The 16444-nt window shown below is 36.1% G+C and overlaps 1 long non-coding RNA gene across 1 annotated transcript in view; it reads left to right on the plus strand.

Annotated features, from left to right (window-relative positions):
- LOC141372811 (uncharacterized) overlaps nucleotides 1–16444 on the plus strand; it is a 57628-nt gene that overhangs the window by 24433 nt on the left and 16751 nt on the right. The gene's annotated exons all lie outside the window — the stretch shown is intronic.

Below are 16444 nucleotides of genomic sequence, written 5' to 3' on the forward strand. Positions count from 1 at the left end.
TTTACATAAATACTTCTAAAGTGTTTGGTTTTGAATCTTTTGAGACCCTAAGGTCCTCTAAAGGCATATCTTAAGTATCTGATTTACAACGGTACAAAAGCAAAATGAACAGCAGAAAATCCAAATATAGCCAATATAGACTTAAAGTGAATTCACCAAGTTTTATTTTTTTAACCTTGTGTAATTAAGTATGAGAACCCTCAGATTTATGTTTCTCAGACTACAACTCTACCCAGTAGTGGATTCATGGAATTTTTTATGTGTATCCTTTTCAGAGACCCATTATTTGAAAGCTGGTCTCTTTCAATAATCTTCTCAATGGAGTTCTCTCTTCTATAATACTTGGCAGGCAGTACACAAATTATTTGCATTTTAGTTACCTTATCTGATTCTCACTTTTAGTGACTGAGAGTGTTATGCGGAGCAATACTATTATTCTTAGTTTACACAAGAGGCAAATAACTGTTCTTGGAGTAAATAGGTGTTCATTAAATGTTCAGTTATTTATATTTGTATTCATCCAGTGAACATTTATTGATACTATGTCAAGCATTCTGCTAGACATTGGAAAATAAAAGACATGGTGGCTGCCTTCTTGAAGCTTAGACTTACGGGGATATGGTCACATGCACACAGATGACAGTACATGTGGATGTAATAGAAGTATGCATAAGTTAATATGCCTGCATAAGCCTCCTTGTTTTTCTGCATGTGAGAGTTGAAGCTTAAGTTATCTCGCTTTACTTAGATAACAAGCACAGAGAAAACTTTGTTCCATGGAGGGCACTTCGGGTTATAAGGTGAAATGATCATAGGAGTGAAAGACTAATTAGCTGATGCAAGTTCTTCATAACTCCTGGAAAACTAATGCTAAGAAATTTCCTGTTTGCCACCATATTAGCAGCAGGATCTTTGTATGAAAAATATGGTATGTGAACTTGGAAGCAAATACTGGAGGATAAACCTTGAAAAGAGGGTGAAAAAGTATTGACTATGGAATGCCTTGAAGAAGCTCTCTGACCCTTTCTGGTCCTAATGCTAGCAATGTCTTGACTTTGGGTACAGTTCTGAGACAGAAAGGCTAGGGAAAAAAAACCACGTGAAATCAAACAAGCCAATGAAAAGAAAACTAACATTTATATGCCTTTTGTTAATTACAACTAATTTCCTTCCTGAAACCCACTTCTTAACTTAACCCCTGATGGGTGCATGGGAACACACATACACAAACTCAGTATAAATTCTTAAATAGTTCCACCACAACTTTTTTTTTATGAGTTTCATTTTAAAATATTACATGGCTTAAAAAAAAAAGATGTACGTGAGAAAGCCATCTCTTTTCCATTCCATTTCTCTGAAGCTATGATGACTTTAGAATTTCCATGTGGCAATGTTTAGGTGTGGTAATTTCATGGTGGGAGAGTGAGAAAGGAATGGGTTTCTTTCTTGTAGCTGTGTACAAATAGCAAGCACACTTTTTACTTTTTATGTTCATGTGGAGTGGCATTTAAGGGAACTAATGTAGATTATGGAGGTCTAAAGCCCCCTTTTAAATCACCTCTTAATACTGTCACTACCCTGAAGTAATCAGTATTAAATGTCCTATGCTTATACAAACATGCAAATATACACGTATGGGTTTATTGTTGTTATTTGGTTCACAGAAAAGAGGCTATATTCTGTATATTACTCTAAATTTTACTACTAATTCAAGGACATCCATCTAATATTAACATCAGCATCTAACTCATACTTTACTAAATATTAAATACTTTAATATTTTTATTAACCATAATTATAGACATTCAGATTATTTTTTTTAATGTGACAAATACTGCTGCAACAAACACCTTTATCAATTTATCTTAGATACATGTGTTTGTAATTACAACAGGACAGAGTCCCCATTAATTAAAGAAGTATGCATATTTAAAATTTTAACACATTTGAGATTATTTTACCCAATTTGTAGCAACTCATATTCAAATGAACAGAGTCTGAGGATGGTGTACACTCATTAGTTATGAGTGTTATTGCCTTTTAAACTTTGTGTTAATCTAATGGGTAAAAATAGGTTATTATTTCTCTTAATTTGCATTCACTATTCTTAAAATTTGCCTTCTGTTTTTCTAAGGGATAAAAATTCCTCTCATACATGTGCATGCTCACTACATATACAGAATTTTTTTAATAGCAGAAATGTAATTTCATAGACAATATTTTTCCTCAGGACTATTATTGGTCTATTATTCCACTCTCACTTCAGAAGAATATCTCTTTTCAGACTATTTTCAGCCATTTCTAGAATAAATTCTACTCTATGGTGCCAGTAAAGAAATGTACTATATAGATTTGAAGCAACTTGGTAAATACTTTTCACTAGTGTTCCCAAATTCTTTGGTTCCTTAATTAAGGTAAGAAGGGTCTTCTAAAATGCATGGGAATCCTTTCATTTCTAGGATTTTTGAACTACAAATGATTTTAATAGTAAGAAAGATTTTTCTATAAGATTGGAGTTTCTAAAATCATTGCTAACAGAGCATTTTTATGACTTGCTTTATAGTCCTCATTACCCAACATTAAGGTGAATGGGTTCATGATCTGGTATTGTCGTAAAAGTAGAAGTAATTTATTTGCAAAAAAATTTTCCAGGGTAATTAAACTGCATTTCCCATTTCATGTTACTGAATTACCTCATCTCCATTCATATTCAGACTACTGCAGTTCCAATTCACTATGCAGATTGGAATACTCAGAACTTCCCAGGTTTAATGAATGCACTTAGCTTCCATTCAGAAAAGGAAACTCCCAGAAATCTTTTAGTGTGGATCCAATTGCAAGGAGAATATAGTGTATCACTTTCTCTTTGCATTCCAGCCCCTCATAGAAGTATCTTTAATAAATGAATTAAACTTTCTTGGGGGGAGTTCATGGTTTTACCCACTTATATTCTCTGAAGGATATCTCATCATCATCTTGCTATTTGATGTGCTTTTCCCAAGGATTGGAGGATTTTGCATAGATTTAGTCATGGAGAATTCTGTACTTTGGGTTAGCTAGACAACAATACGAAAGAACTATATTTCATTCTGGGTGTCACAGTTTTAGAAAAAGAGGTGACCGAATGTAGCTCATATAGGAGACAGTAGAAAGTTTTGGAAACAATGGTATGTGGCAAATTGTGGAATGAAATGGCAAAGTTTGTCTTGGAGAAGAAGTCGCCTGTAAGTATTTGCAAGGCTTACATAAGGAAGAGGGGGCAGACTTTACCAGAAGGCACCAGAGGTGGCTTTTTGTGTAGTTTCAACAGACTTCTCTTTTGATTTGAGTTCTCCCCCAAAGATGGGCACTACTACATGGGTGGTACAATTTCCCCACAAGAACACTCACTCACTTGTTCAGAAATATTTATTGACCTCAGTATATGATTCAAAAGGCTACAGTGGTGAAGAAGACAGAGTATCTGTCTTCATGAGGGTTACAGTTTAGCAGGAAAGAATATGGAGGTCAAGGCTGAATGGCAAGCCATGAGGAGGGTTGTTGAGGGGATACACGCACTGGGGAGATTTTACTTTATAACTTCTGTCATCTTTCCCAACTCTTCCATTCTATAATTTTGTGCTTCTACTTGGCCTGTTGTTTTTGTGATGAGCAGTGTGCATTTGCAAAATAGATACCGAGTGAGGAGTATAGGCTATGGCCTTGAGCAAAAATGATTTTTCTTAGTGATTAACTGGCCTACTTAGGATAATTCTGAAGTCCATGACCTCATTAAACCCATTACTTAACCTTTTGAGCTACAAACACTAGTAAATACTGTTCAAATATTTTCATTTTCATTAACAGTCTTTTTATTTTTTTGGACACAGAATCCTTTGATTTATGAAGATAAAGGGATATAAAACAAATAGATTTTATCAAGTTTTTTTCCCCCAGATATCTAAAGTTATCAGGCTTCTGCAATTGATAACTTACATCAATTCTAAACTTCATATTGTTTCACATTTTAGTATCTCTGCTAGCATTCCACAATTGTCAAGTTGAGACATGATAATCAGGTATCTTCAATCAATGGTATTTTAAACTTGATGAAATTGAATTTCCTTGGCACAATTTTAGTGGGTACCTATTTACATGAAGGATAGAATTTAAATCCCTCAGCCTAGAATCCAAACACCTATACAATATACTTCAGTCTTATTTCCAACACCATTCCAACATTCCCATAATGTCCAAACTCTCCAGCCACAAAAATCTACATATTTGGAGTATATCTTTGCTCATGTTATTCTCTTTTTGAGGGGGAAATCTTTTCCCTTCAGTATTTTCCTGGAGTGCTGCCCATCAGCAGCTCCCCACAGGTGTAGATCTTGCTGGGCTGCTCTTTATTGGTCTCTCACACCACATAATACCTCTGTCTGTAAAGTAACTGAGTAGCTTACTGTTCTCTATCTTCTCTGCCTGGCCTTTCAACTGGATTATGCAGTTATTTATAAAGTGGTTTTAAAGGCCCAGATAAAAGGAACTATATTCAGGAACTATATTTGGCTACTAACAGGAAATTTATCACATCTTGATTTTAATCTGAATTAATGCCTTACTAGAAGAAAGCTATTATATGTTAATATCTTTGAATTTATAATTGTACTTTTTCCCCCCAATGGACCTTTGTAACATTTAAAAGTATGCAAGGTAGAAAGTTCTCAATACATGAAATGAATTAAAAAATTAGCCTTTAAAAAATGTCCCAGGAAATTGAAAATGGATAACTAGTTAATCAATGAAATGAGTATGTACTGTTCAAGAATCTCAGTCATTAACAATGTCTGATATCTGACTTTTTCTAGAATAAATGTCTTTCCAGTACACTTGTTCTATTATATTTTGTGCCCCATCTGTACTGAATCTTTTTTGGTTCTTCGGGACTCTTTTTCTCTAAGGTATTTGCATATGTGCTTCACTCCTCCATTTCCTGCTTCTTTGCCCCCTCCCCTTTCTTCTCCTCTATCTCCTTTCTCCCTCTCCCTTTTCCTCTCCTTCTCCCACTCCCCCTTATTTGTGCCTCCCCCTCTCATTGCACACCTTAGAATCTCCAGCACCATTTGAATAGATCTGGTGACAGCAGACATTTTTGCCTTGTTCCTTAGGGGGAAAGTGTTCAGTATTCCTCCATTAAGTATGACATTAGCTATAGATTTTTTTCACAGATACCCTTAACAGTTAAAGTAAGCTCATTTTTATTCCCGATACGATGAGTTTTTACAATCATGAATTGGTATTAGGCAAAGAATATGTGGGATGTGTGTGTGTGTGTGTGTGTGTGTGTGTGTGTGTGTGTGTGTGTGTGTGTGTGTGTGTGTTGGAATATTAAGTCATAAAAAAGATATCTTGCCATGCAACAACATGGATGGACCTAGAGGGCATTATGCTAAGTGAAATAAGACAGAGGAAGACAAATACCATTTGATTTCACTTATACGTGGAATCTAAAAAAAGCAAATGAAAAACAAAAGCAGGAACAGACCCATAAATATGGAGAACAAACTGATGGTTATCCGAGGGGAGTGGGAGGTGCAGGCTTCCTGTTATGGAATGAACAAGTCATGGCGATGAAAGGTACAGCATAGGGAATATGGTGAGTGCTATTGTACTGATATTGTGAAGTGACAGATGGTAGCTACATTTGTTGTGAGCATAGCATGATGTATAAAGAGTTATCAGATCACCATGTTGTACACCTGAAACTAATGTAACATTGTGTGTCAACTATACTGCAATAAAAACATCATGAGTTGGTTTTGGATTTTGGCAAATACCTTTTTGTCCGTTGAGATGACCCACATAGATGTGCAAACCACACATGTGGTTCTTAGTCCTTTGTTTATTAATATGGTATTTACGATAATTGATTTTTTTGGGGGGTGTTAAACCAAACTTACATTCTTTTTCTTTTTTAAGATTTTATTTATTAGAGAGCACAAGCGTGAGAGAGAAAGAGAGGGAGAGAGAACATGCAGGAGAAGCAGACTACCAGCTGAGTAGGGAAGACCACATCTTCTTTATCCCAAAAGCTTTGATGTGTTTTACTGGGATCATTACTTGAGCCAACGGCAGATGCTTAACTGACTGAGCCATCCAGGCGCCTCACCAACCTTATATTCTTAGGATCAAACCAACTTGGTCATATTGTATAATCATTTAATATATTTAATTCAGTTTGCTAATATTTTGTTAATTTTTAAAACCTTAACATTTTATATTTTTGTGAATATTTTTGCATCTATATTCATGAACAATATTTTTTTATGATGTCTTTATTTGCCTTAGGTATCAGAGTCCTACTAGCCCTATAAGATGAGTTGGGAAGTGTTTCCTCCTCTGTTATGGAAGAATCTTTAAAGGATTGGTATTTCTTATTTAAATATTTTCTAGAATTCATCTATAGAGCCCCCTCTAAGACTGAGATTTTCTTTTGAGAATATTTTTTCATTACTAATTCAACTTCATTACTTATTATAGGCCTATTCAGATTTTATGCTTTTCCTTGATAATTTTTTTTATAATTTGTATCTTTCCAGGAATTTTCCTATTTCATCTACGTTGTTTAATTTGTTGGCATAAAATTGTTCATACTATCCTATTATAATGCTTTTAATTTAGGTAGGAATGCTAGGAATGTCCCCTTATTTTCCAGATTAGTGTAGGTAAGAGTTTGCCAATTTACTTGATACTTTCAATGAATTCCAACTTTGGAATTCATTGATATTTCTCTATTGGTTTTCATTTTTTAGTTTAATCTAAATTAATCTTTATTATTTGTTTCTAATTTAATCTTTATTTTCTTTCTGCTTGCTTTGAGTTTAATTTGCTTTTTTCTGGTTGTTATGGTAAAAGTTTAATTTGAGATTTTTTTCTAATTAGATATTGGTATTTAAAGCTATAAAGAGGGCACGTGGGTGGCTCAGTTGGTTAAGCATCTGCCTTCGGCTCAGGTCTGATCTCAGGGTCCTGGGATCAAGCCGCACATTGGACTCCCTGCTCAGCGGGGAGCCTGCTTCTCTCTCTCTCTCCCTCTGCCTCCAGGTCCCTCTGCTTGTATTCTCTCTCTCTGCCAAATAAATAAATAAAAATAAAAATAATAAAACTATAAATATCTCTCTAAACACTGCTTTACCTGCATCCCAAAAGTTTTGAATTTCACTTTTTAAAAAAATTTTATTTTATTTTATTATGTAATGTTAGTCACCATACAGTACATCATTAGTGTTTGATGTAGTGTTCCATGATTCATTGTTTTTGTATAACACCCAGTGCTCCATACAATACGTGCCCTCCTTAATACCCATCGCTGGGCCAACCCATTCCCCCAACCCCCCCCCCTCAGTTTGTTTCTCAGAGTCCACAGTCTCTCATGGTTCATCTCCCCCTCCTACTTCCCCCCCCTTCATTTTTCCCTTCCTTCTCCTAATGTCCTCCATGCTATTCCTTATGTTCTACAAATAAGTGAAACCATATGATAATTGACTTTTTCTGCTTGACTTATTTCATTTAGCATAATCTCTTCCAGTCCCATCCATGTTGATGTAAAAGTTGGGTATTCATCCTTTCTGATGGCTGAGTAATATTCCATTGTATATATGGACCACATCTTCTTTATCCCAAAAGTTTTGATATGTTGTACTTTTGTTTTCATTTTGTTCAAAATATTTTAAAATTTCATTTGTAATTTTTTTATCCCATGCATTACTTAGTAGTGCACTGTTTAATTTACAAATATTTCCAGTTTTATTCCTGTTTTTAATATCTAATATAATTGTTATGGGCATAGAATATATGTTGTATAAATTCAGTCTTTTGACAATTATTGAGACTTGTTTTATGGTCCATCAGATAGTCTATCCTAAATAATGTTCCATATGCATTTGAGAAAAAACAAACGTGTATTCCACAGTCATTGGATGGTCTGCTTTAACATTGTAAGTTTGGTCAAATGGTAGATATTGTTGTTTATATCTTCTATATATTTGTTGAATTTCTGTGTAGATGTTCTTTCAACTGTTGAGTGTGGGTCATTGACATATTCAACTATTCATGTTCAATTATCTCTTTTTTCTTTTAACTTTGTCAGTTTTTGCTTCATGTATTTGGACAATCTGTTCTTATGTGTAGTCCTTTATGATTGTTATATATTCCTGATATACTGATGATTTTATCTTTATAAAAATTTCCTCTTTGTCTCTTGTAATATTTTTTATTTTAAAGTCAATTTGATGTTAATATGTCACTCCACTCTTAGGGGTACTTTTGCACATTATACATGTTTTCTATCCTTTTTCAACCTATCTGTAGTTTTTGAATCTAAAGTATTGTTCTTTTGGACAGCATATTGTTGGGTTTTGCTTTTTTATCCAGTCTGACAATTTTTTTTTCCAATGTATGGAAATAAGATTTAAAAAAAAATCAACTTTTTACTGTTATTCCATTATTCATTAAATGATAACATATTCCTTATTAGGAACTGTAGGATGATAGGAAAAGCACAGGCTTTGCATTTAGGAATACTAGCTTAAAATCCTGATTTTGCTCCTGGTTAATTTTGTGATCTTGATTAAGAGTAGTTCTAAAGTATGTAAAAATGGTGATATTTCTCTCATGGTATTGTGAGATAAAAAAGGAACCACAGGTAAAGAGCCTGGTAGGGTGTTGACCAGATCAAATAGTCAGTAATTCAGTTATAATAAGCATCTATAAAGGTTAACATATTAAAGTGCTTAATTAGATTCAAGATTCTTATCTTAAGATGCATTAATCCCGAGTCATTATAATTGACTGGGGAAACCATTCTCATGTCCTTTATGATAGCAAAATTCCATGGAAATTTTATTGGTGCATGATTATTAGATGGTTATTGTTAATTTCCATTCATGGTTCACAATTCATTAGCTAGAGGTGCTGTTTTGAATGATCTTTTGATTTCTGCATTTCAGACAATGCCAGTATGAAGTAAACCATGAAGGTGAGGGCAACTGATCATGATAAGAGTCCTTTGTTTTTGAGGTACTTGGTGATTATTAAAACTGAATTTAGTCTCAGCGACTTTGAGGATGTCCCCTTCCAACTAGCTAGGACACAAAAATGAAGAAATCTCCTGGGGAAAAATGCTGTCATGGAGGATGAAAAAAGTATTTTAAGGCCCCTACAAAAATTACAAAAATTGTTTTGTAATGAAACAAAACAAAAGCAAACAAAAAGAATCCACCTTACACAAAAAAATTTTTATTCTAGCACCTTTGCTAGTGTATCTATTGGAAACAGATCATCAAGAATGTTCTCTAGCAGTAGGGAAAATTTGAAAACTGAATTCTATTTTGTTTCTTGCAATAATAGAGCTTTGGTATAGTAAGGGCTAATTCAGACTGAGAGATTTTACATTATGGGCTTAATTTCCTTGAGGAAAATGTTAAAAAAAAAATTTTCCCCCCTAAAACATCATGTATGTGCCCAGGGAGAGCAGTGATGAGCAGTAAACAAATATCTTGATAGATAGATGGAAAGAAATTAGAATGTGCTTAGAGATACTCTACCCAGTACTATGGTGTTTGGTGCCATGAAAATGCAGATTAACTAAATCACCAATAATCATAATGTTAATGATGATGAGCATTGTTTAAAAATTATTTGAAGATGAGTAGAAGCTTTATCTATAAATAGGTACTAAGTATGTGTGTATGTGTATGTGTGTATATGTATATATATACACACATACACATACATGCATATATATGCAAGCATATGTAAAGAGCCATTTTTCTCTTTATGAAATATATTTGTACTAATGAAGTCGAATTTAAAATGATTTTCCATGAAGCAAATCCTATTTTCTAATCTATCCCATTCATATAATTAGAAATGTTTTTCTGTGGAAGATAATGAAACTGAAAAGCAAATACTGGTCTGGAACTTGTTAATAAAGATTTTTTTCAAATCATTATGTGCCCTCCACTGTGTAGAAGCTGGGGATGCAATGCTAAATCAGAAGATCTCTATTTTCAAGGGGTTTATTCTTTAGTTAGAGACACAGAAAAGTAAACAAGGAATTTCAACACAATGTAATGTATGTTATGAAAAGATAATGTTAAGTACTATGGGAGAGTACAGAGGGTACCCAGTTCAGTCAGCTGGGGCAGAGCAATTTTCCTGGAGGAGACGGTGTATAAGCACATGAAATAAATTTCTAGGTAAAAGTAGAATTGAAGGTAAATACAGGGGTCCTAGTGATGGTGGTGGATGCAGGGGGATGGTGGTGTTGGTGATGGCAGAGGGTGTTCTAGGCAGGGGGCCTAGAGGCAAGAGGGAGCATAGAGTGCTTGTGGCCCTGCACATTTTAAGTATCGCTAAAGGGTTTAATGTGGGGGAATGGAGAGGTTGATGGTAAAAAATGAAGCCAGAAAAGTAAGCAGGAGCCAGAATATGAATAAATCTATAGTCTATGAATGGAGAATTGCTGTTTTGTGGTGTGCTGGTAAACTGCTCTGTGAATAAAGTGCTCTGTTGTATATTGTTTGTCCATTTCTGTAGTGTAAGTACTCCCACTGTAGCCAGTTTCATGCTACCATTGATTTAACCATTGCCTTGCAAAATTCCTCAATCTTTAAGTGTTGGCTCTTGATAGCCAGTTAGAGCCAACTCCATCCAACACACAGCTGCTAGATACTGGATCTTGATTGGTGGTCTGATACTAGGATGGCACCTTTAGAGAGGGAGGGAGGCAGATGCACTGGTTATTGTAATCCATCAGTGGTTTTAATAAACTTTTGTAGGTTGTAACTGAACCCTATCTTCCCAACACCAATATATACCTATATACTCACAAAAATCATCTCATTTTACTATGTGACATTTTGAATTCTGTGGGGGGACAAAACTAAGAATCATAGAATTTTTAGGGATCTTTAAAATTGTTGGGCATAGTTCTCTCAGATTTCAGGAAACTGAATCTCAGGTTACAACTAACAGTTGCAAAGCCAGGTATATAACCTGTATGTCTTTTTCAGCCCTTCTCAGCTCAGACATTAGCCATCTTCAGCATCCTCCAAACACTACATTTTCTTAACAGTGTCAGTCACTAAATTTTAGTTATTTACTCCTTTTCTAAATATATATGATTCAACTGAACTACAGTATCATCCTTTATCGGTTTCATAGTTCTCTCTTCAACATTTTAGGTTTCCAGGTTAAGCTCTTCCCTAAGTTTGATTTTTTTTTAAAAGCTGGATTTTTCCAATAAATATACATCTTCAGTTCAATTAGTAATTCTTAAAACAATGTTAAATGTCCTGCTTTAACTGTTAAACACAATTGAGAAAGCTCGAGTGGAGAAATTTCCTTAAACGTACTCATAATTTTACGTTTGCCATTGTTCTATCTTTCTTCCTGTTTTTCCAGGTTTCCTACATCGTTTTCTTTCTGTTTCAAAAACTTCGTTTAACTATTCTTTTAGAGTAGGTCTGCAGGTGACAAATTCTTAGTTTTCCTTCATCTGGGAATGTCCTTTCTCCTTCAGTTTTTACCAATACCTTCACTGGACATAGAATTTGGGATTGATCTTTTCTTTTAGTGCTTAAAAGAGGTTTTTCTACTTCTGGTTTCCAGGGTTTCTGATGAGAAATGAGCTCTCATTCCAATAGTTTTTTACACTGTAGGTAAGGTGTCTCTGTTTGCAATTTTTTTCTTGCTCTGTAGTTGTCAGAAATTTGAATATACTATGTCTTGGCATGGATTACTTTGGGTTTATCTTGTTTGTTTTGCCTCTTTAATATGTAGGTTTTATATCTTTTACTAAGTTTGGGATTTTAGGCCATTATTATCTTTTTTTAAATTACTTTCCCAGGCCTGACCTCTTTCTCCTCTCTCTCGAGGACTCCAATGGCATAAATATGTTTTGTTATAGTCTCTTTTGTTATAGTCTCACAGGATCTCAAAGCTCTATTTGACTTTTTGTTCAGTCTATTTTCTACCCATTACTCAATTTAGGTAATTTTTATTCTATCTCCAAATTCATGAATTCTTTCCTCTGGTCTCCTATTCTGCTATTGTGCCTATCGCTGAGTTAAAAAAATTTTTTTGGATTAATTTTAAAATTTCTTTTAATTCTATTTTATACCTCCTATATCTTTACCAAAACTTTCTATTTTTCCACCTCGGCGGTATGTTTTTGCTAATTTAAACATTTTTTATGTGGCTGCTTTAAAATCCTTGTCAGATAATTCTATCATCTGGGTCATCTCTGTGTTTGTGTCTGTTGGCTGTCTCTTCTCGTTCATTTTGATATTTTCTTGGTTCTCAGTATGAGAAGGGATTTTCCGCTGTATCTGGACATCTTGGGTATTTTATGATGAGACTATAAATTTTATTTAAACCTGGTGGTGTCACAGGCCTCTTCTGACACTGTGCCTGTGGGCAAAGTGGGATGTAGTCTCATTATTGGCACATGAGGGTGGAAGTTGAGGTTCTCCACTCAGCCTCTGTTGACAGCCTAGAGTGCAGGTAGAGTTCCTTGTTATTGCTGGAGATCAGTGGGAATTGAAGCTCCTTTCCAAATCTGCACTGATGCCACTGGCTGTGAGGGGAGGAGAGGTTGTTATTGCTGCCCAGGTGGCCTGCACTGACACTGTGGGGAGTGCTGCTCACTGCCATGCAGGAATGAAAGTTCTACCTCTCCACTCCACCTTCTTGAGCACCACCCCAGTCAGGGGGTACCTTGTTATAGCCAGGAGAGGGTGGAAGTCAATATTTCTTTCTTTCTTTTTTTTTTTTTTTTTAAAGATTTTATTTACTTATTTGACAGAGACAGCAAGAGCAGGAACACAAGCAGGGGGAATGAGAGAAGGGGAAGCAGGCTTCCCGCCGAGCAGGGAACCCAATGTGGGACTCAATCCCACGACCCTGGGATCATGACGTGAGCCGAAGGCAGATGCTTAACGACTGAGCCACCTAGGCGCCCAGAAGTCAATATTTCTCACCTAGCCTTTCCTGGCAGGGGCGGAGTGTGGCCATAGGTTTCTCTTTTCTCCATGATGTTTGGTTGCATGCAGTACGGTGGTTATTGTCTAAAAGTTTACTGTTTTTCTAGGCAGCCCCTCTTTGATCCTTTGGTTAGAGTTGTCTTCTCTCTCTTTTTTTTTTTTCCTGCCCTTATTGGCATTTCTGGATTGTTGGATTGTTCAGCCCTTAATATGTCCTACACTATCTGCCTGCCATCTTGCCTTTTATTAGAAAGTTACTTTAGAAGGCCAAATGGATAGACAATTTAGGAATTTTAAGGTGAGAAAAAGATTAAAAGTCAAAACTCTCCAGAAATGGAAGCTGGGTAAGTAGATATTCCGTGTCATCGGTCATTGAAGATGAAATTCAGGAAACAAAAGGGGGGTTGGACTAACTGGCATTTAAGGCCCTCTCCAACTCTAAAATTCTATGATATTTTGAAACTAGTGGCTTGGAAAGTCTTCCCCACTGAAGGGGATTTTGACATTGGAGCACCACAACTTGAACATCCATCCCATGATCTTTCCGTATCTTATCTACATAGTCCCTGTAAGAGTAACATGGAGAGAATGGGGGATGAGAGGGAAATGGGGAGAGAAGAACATTCATCAAAAACATAGAATGAATATATTTGAGTAGTGTTTATGGACTCGAGACTGGGCTATGTTATCAGCATGTTTACATGTTTACATTATGTTCAGCTGAGATCACTGTGACTAGTTATAAAAATATTCCCAATATTTAGCCCAAATAAATTTTGTATATACTAGATAATCTTCAGGACAAAAGAAGGCATTGGCCTTTATGTAAAATAAATGCGTTTGGTAATTTAAAACAAAAGTATCTTGAGTTCAGAACATTTGGATCTCAACTAATGAAATATAAGGTTTTGCTTACATGTACATAACATAATTCCATTAATGTATTTGTTAGTATCCAAGAGGTCATAATTATCCCTTGAGAAAAATAGTCATTTTAGTAACACATTGGAGCTAGAGGGATCTTTACTAAGGAGTAACAGCCCTGAAAAAAATACTGGAAATTCTGGATTGTGTAATTCCAAATGCTTCTATTATGGAAATAGGTCAATTACATGTGATTCAAAAACAAATATATGATGGGCATTTCAATAAAATGTTATATGGAAAAAAGCAGTAACTAAAGTACAGAGCCTGAAAAGGTTAACTAGTTCATCACTTGACCCCTGTGAACTTGAACTAGGTCAGTACTGCCATGGGGGATGATAGGGAAACTAGTTAGTGTAATTAGAATGTGCTAGTGTGAATTTGTTACTCAGCTGTGGAATTACCCCCAAGAGATTAATTTACCATGTCATCACCTACACTTATTTTCAGCTAGCCACTTTGGGGGCTCCAGTAACACGACAAATTTGGCATTTTCATTAGCTTAGTGGGTGTGACGTGTAAATAGAGAATTATTTCCTTTTGCAGTTGTCAGAAATTGTGAAATGAGAGCCCTTGCAAAACAACTGAACTAGGTTTCTTTTTATTTGCTGAGGAGTTTTGTTTGTTAATAGAAGACTAGATTTTTCAATATTACTTTGTATCCAATCTGTGAACCTTATATGATTATTAGTAATGTTTTATGTAGGCAAAGATTAAGTGACCAGAAATCGTAGCCTGGTTAGGAATTTTTTGGTTATTAAGAGTGTCCTAATAGTATAAAATTTAGGATTCAGTGAGAGAGGATTGACATGTGATGAAAATTAGAATGAACAGGATTTATCTACCTATTTAATCTGTACATAAATATGAACTATGTATGTTTATGTATGCAAATATATATCATATAATCTACATATATGCATATACCCATAAATGTACATGCTACACATGTGTGTGAACTGTTAAAATATGAACTGAGGCATTGAAAATTTTTAAGAGTTGATCAGACCCTTTAAAGGGTCTGGGATTGGGTAGCCTTCTGGATTTTCAAGTTCCCTCTTTGTCTTGGGTCTTTCCCAAACCCCGTACCTATTCCTGGAATTTGTCAGTTTCTCCCAGATCAGCAATGGGTTGTCCACTATCATAAATGTCTTGTTCCATGGGCTCAGCATGGATCAGCATCCCCTACTAGGGGCTAGGGGAGGACTGGAATGTCTTGGCTTTCATTCCTGAAGTAAATGCGGCTGGATCAGCACCTTCAAAGGTAGGGTTATAGATGGCCTTTCTCATTCTTAACTTTCTAAGAATTTATTGTACTTCCTCCATAGATTTCAGGGTCCCATGTGCAGGGAGATTATCCTCATTGGGACAAGACTCCCTGCAGGCTAGAAAAATCCAATCTATGAGGGAGTGAGTACCCTGAGTCCACTGAATGCCATGCACTTGCTGCCAGAGGGCAGGGTATGTGATAATGTTGCCCATCTTCTCTGCTTCCTGCCCAGTTAGAGAAATGCCATTGTCCCCCCATATCCCATGGCATACCAACCATGCCCTAATAATTTCCCTGGCCTTTTCCTGGAACTTAGCAGTTATATCAATAAGCTTTGCAGGGGTATATATTCTTTCATCATGAATGTTTCCTGAATTGGAGCTGTCTCACTGGCTCGGGGTGTTGTTACTGTGCTTTTGCTTTTCTTTGTATTAGTGGTTGGATGGCATGGGGCATTTTGTCCATTTCACTGTCCATTACAACACCCCCTTCTATGCTCTCCTCACTTTTCCAGGAATTCCATCTTTTAGCATCCCCTTCAGGTCTTGTCACAAGCACTGAGACCTTAATTCAAGGTAGTTTGTACCCTCCTAGCTTTGCAAAATGACACAGTAAGGTCTCCAACTTATTTTCCCATTCTCCCACCTGTCTTCCAGGCCTGAAGCTAGCAAAGAGCAGTGGACATCTGCATGTCCTTCTCTTACCTCAGCTCTTCTTTCAACTTTCTAATTCAAGTTTCAGCCTCTCATTGGGTATCTCTGGACACCACGCTGTCCACAGTAGAGGCCAGCCCACTGTGGCATCCATTCATTTCCCTTCCTTGCCACAGTGTGCTATGTACAGTTCCTTAAGCAAGCACATTAGACTGGCCAGCATTTTCAGGTGATCCACAAGCATCTAGCATACAGGCCACTCCTCTCCCCATAGAGGCTGATGGCCAACTTGGGATATGCCCTACAGATGTCATTTCCCCAAGACCCATTTCTTTGGTCTCCTGGATGCTTGCCAATTGTTGATTTTAAAACCCCAGGAACTTTCCAGGTGAAATCTGAAACTAGCCCCCATACATGGAGAGCAAAGGGAGACGAAAAAGAGGTAGGACTATAGAGGACTCGACCTGCATTCAGTTATGTCCCCATCTAGATGGTCTTAACCAACACATTGCTCTTTCAAGTCTGCATCCTTGAAAATGGCTCCAAATGTGGGAACAGTGGGCAGAATATAC

The sequence above is a fragment of the Callorhinus ursinus genome, unplaced genomic scaffold (genome assembly GCF_003265705.2).
Source record: "Callorhinus ursinus isolate GAN/ISIS: 27379988/994484 unplaced genomic scaffold, GSC_fseal_2.0 scaffold5, whole genome shotgun sequence".
Lineage (NCBI taxonomy): Eukaryota > Metazoa > Chordata > Mammalia > Carnivora > Otariidae > Callorhinus > Callorhinus ursinus.